This window comes from Bubalus kerabau, chromosome 19 (assembly GCF_029407905.1).
Source record: "Bubalus kerabau isolate K-KA32 ecotype Philippines breed swamp buffalo chromosome 19, PCC_UOA_SB_1v2, whole genome shotgun sequence".
Classification (NCBI taxonomy): Eukaryota; Metazoa; Chordata; class Mammalia; order Artiodactyla; family Bovidae; genus Bubalus; species Bubalus kerabau.
Genome location: NC_073642.1, coordinates 29,539,310 through 29,542,849, shown reverse-complemented (window position 1 = coordinate 29,542,849; position 3,540 = coordinate 29,539,310). Strand labels below are relative to the sequence as shown.

Genomic DNA, 3,540 nt, shown 5'->3' with positions numbered 1-3,540 from the left:
CTCAGGCTCCAGTTCGACTAGAAGGTCTGGTGGGAGCCGAGGGTATGGACATTTATCATGGCAGTTACTTTGGCTTTAATTCTCTTCCTATAAATACTGCAGAGCTGGGGATAGAAGCCCACGCGCCACGGCCCCAGGCCCGCAGCAGCCACCCCACCAACCAACCAAGCAGCACAACAGAAATGCCAGAGCAGTCAACAGGCAGAACTCAGCTCCAGGGACAGTCCCCGGGGGTAGGGGTGGCGCAAGGAAGAAGGAATCTGGGTACCCACCGCTCCCTCCAGCCGCCGCGGGAACCTGGCTGGGCGTGGACGGACCCCAAGGAAATCCCACAACTTTGTGTTCTTTGTTCACCAAACCCAAATGCTCCAAGGGTTCTATTTCTTTTAAATCGCAAACAAAACCCTCTTTAGCGACGTTTTCCGCGGGTGCAGAGGGCGCCCTCATAACAGGGCCGCTGACAGAGGACTTTTCATATCCTGACGGGGACCCAGCAGGCCAGCCGCCTTCTTCGAGGCTTGGCTCTTTCCCGAGTTTTCCGCCTGTCCTACACCCTCCCGGGGGACCGCTCAGAGCATCCTTGCTCCGCACGTAATCCGGGACAGGAGCCACACCTCCCGAAATTAGATGGATAAAACAAAGGCGACCTCGTGCCAGTGTTTTCAGGTTGAGGACACGAGGCCCACACGTGACAAGGAGTCACATCGCCAGGACAGGGAGTGAGGGGGACACCCCGTGGAGCGGGGTGGGGGTGGGGGAGGCACCCCGTTGGGAGAGGCGGGAATTAGGCGAGGGCGGAGCCCCGCAGGCCGTCCAGGCCCTGAAAGGAAGGAAACCCTTGGGAGGCTCTGGCCGTGAGGCAGACCAGCTCACTGATCTCCTTCAGCCAGGAAGCCCTGAGTGAGGCCAGCCAGCTCCTCACTCGGCCACCACCCCAAGCCCAGAACCCAAGGAGCCCCTGTGGGCGAGCCTAGTGGCAGATCCAGCTCACAGGCGCTGGTCACTGGGACGGGGTGGGGGGGGGCGCCACTGGACCAACAGGGACTGCGCTGCCCGACCCCAGTGACCACCATCCGGCAGCGGGCAGGCTTCCTTACCTCACAGGTTCGCGGGGGCTCCAGAGGCGGGCGGTCCTGGCTTCTCCTCAGCTGGGTCCTGAGGGTGTCTTTGGCAGCCCCACGCCTAGGTGCCGTCCGCCTTCACATGGGCCCCAGGTGGCCGCTGGCTCTACACAGTGTGTCTCCTAACGGCTCCTCAACTTCCAATGAAACAAGATGGAAGGGGTAGGGTACGGCCACTAAAAGGCCGTGGGCGACTTGACCTAAAGCTGGCAGAGCCTGAATGGGCCCAATATGGTGGAAGGTTGGACTTCTGGTGGAAGGCCTGCCTTATTATACGCTCATTGTAATACATTAGCATCTAAGCCTTGCCCACAGGCGCCATGACAGTTCCAGGGAACCATAAAAGGCCAAAAGTGGGTGGGGCCCCAAAGCCTGGAAATCCACCCGCTTTCTCCCAGTAGTTAGCCTGTGAAATTACCCAAGGCAATGGCACCCCACTCCAGTACTCTTACCTGGCAAATCCCATGGACGGAGGAGCCTGGTAGGCTGCAGTCCATGGGGTCGCGAAGAGTCGGACACGGCTGAGCGACTTCCCTTTCACTTTCATGCATTGGAGAAGGAAATGGCAACCCACTCCAGTGTTCTTGCCTGGAGAATCCCAGGGAAGGGGGAGCCTGGTGGGCTGCCGCCTCTGGGGTCACACAGAGTCGGACACGACTGAAGTGACTTAGCAGCAGCAGCAAGAGCTAACCACTCCATATTTCCCAGCTGCCTCTAGCCTTCTGAGGTGCCCACACTGTGTCTGTGGAGTGTGTCTCTCTCAGTAAACCTGCTTTCCCTTTACTGGTCTCACTCCTGAATTCTTTCCCACACAAAGCTGTAGACCCTCATTTAGTGGCCCATCCCAGGGACTCACCAGAGAGCAGTACACAGTCATCCTCTCCTGCCCCATTTTTTTCAACACCATCAGTGAGGAGTAAACCTCCCCTTAGAAAAAAAATCACTGCCAAAAAAAAAAGAAGGTCACATAATATGCTTGAGTGGGCATTGGCAGACATTTTGAAAATTATGCTCATTATCTATCACACACAAAGAACAACACAGGGCAAAGACAACTGTGTTGTGGGCTGAACTGTTCCCATAAAAGATGTGTTCAAGTCCTAATCCCCAGTACCTGTAAATGTGTCCTTTATTGGGAAACAAGGTCTTTGCAGACATGATCAAGTTCAAGTGAGGTCATACTGAATGACGGTGGGTCCTGATCCAATGCAACTGTGGTACATATGAGAAGAGGAAACAGTCACTAGCTCGGAACACCAGGTGGTGATGGAGGCAGAGGCTGAAGGGCTGTAGCTGCCCGGCAGGGCTCACCTGGGATTTCTGGCCTGCAGACCCTGTGAGACAACAGATTTCTGTCATTCTGAGTCACTAGCTCCTGGCAACCTAACAGAAATGTTGTTGTTCAGTCACTAGTTGTGTCCGACTCTTTGCCACCCCATGGACTGAAGCACGCCAGGCTTCCCTGTCTTTCACTGTCTCCTGGAGTTGGGTCACACTCATGTCCACTGAGTCAGTGACGCCATAACATGTCAATATCCAGGCCATCATAGGGACACCAGGAGGTTGTCTGTACCCTCTCCTTGGTTCCAGGCCTCAGGTAAGAGGGCAATCCGATGGAATTCGTCTTTACCCCAGGCCAAGGTCAGCAACAACCCTCAAGGAGGGGTAGTAGAGTGTAAAGATTGAGAGTCTGGACCCTAGAGCCTGAATTCAAATCCCTTCTCTCTCCCTTCCTGGCTGTGTGATCTTGGGCAGGTCACTTAACCTCTCTGTGCATCCAGAGCCTTATCTACAGAAAGGAGATAAAATTGGAGCTCCAAGGAGTAAATGAGTTCAGAGACGTAAAATGCCTTGAGCAGCATCAAGCACACAATAAGTGCTTGCTGAGGAGAGCCATCCTGTCCTCACATCTTGTCTCTCCCGTTTACAGCACAGATCCAGGAGTTTACCTGATGGTCTGTACTGAAGTGAAAGGGGGCAGGGGACTCAGGGCTGGAAGGATTATTAGGCCAGTACCTGGAGTAACAGCAAGATCAGGGGTAGTGGACAGGGATGAGCAACGTCCTGAAAATGCCAGAGAACGGGCTAGCATGCAGATGCCAGGTAACAAAACAGGTGCCTGAAAGTCCTGCCCACAGGCCCCGGAAGTGGGAGGAGGGCTTCCGGCAGGGGTGCTGAGACAGGAGATGCTGGAGACCTGAGGCTGCCCTGCCCGCATGGAGCTGGTGGCACAGGAGGCCCCTTACAAGCAGGGGTGGCAAAGGGACCACTGCCCACAGTGCAGGTCGTGGCACCATTAGCCCGTCAGAAGGAAGGGGACACTGGAAGGGAGGAGACATTCATATTCCTGGGGGTCCGGGGATACGAGTGCTCTGCAGTGCCCATGACTGGCTGCCAGGACCCAGCTCTCTGGCCTCTG

General features: G+C 55.7%; 1 long non-coding RNA gene across 1 annotated transcript; it reads right to left on the bottom strand.

Annotated features, from left to right (window-relative positions):
• Positions 1-1,206: 1,206 nt before the first annotated feature.
• LOC129633883 (uncharacterized) lies at positions 1,207-2,304 on the bottom strand. The gene is made up of 3 exons (XR_008705338.1): positions 2,236-2,304; positions 1,574-1,752; positions 1,207-1,337 (listed from the first exon to the last, which is right to left on the bottom strand). It is a non-coding gene; the product is annotated as an uncharacterized LOC129633883 (long non-coding RNA).
• Between the last annotated feature and the right edge of the window lie 1,236 nt (positions 2,305-3,540).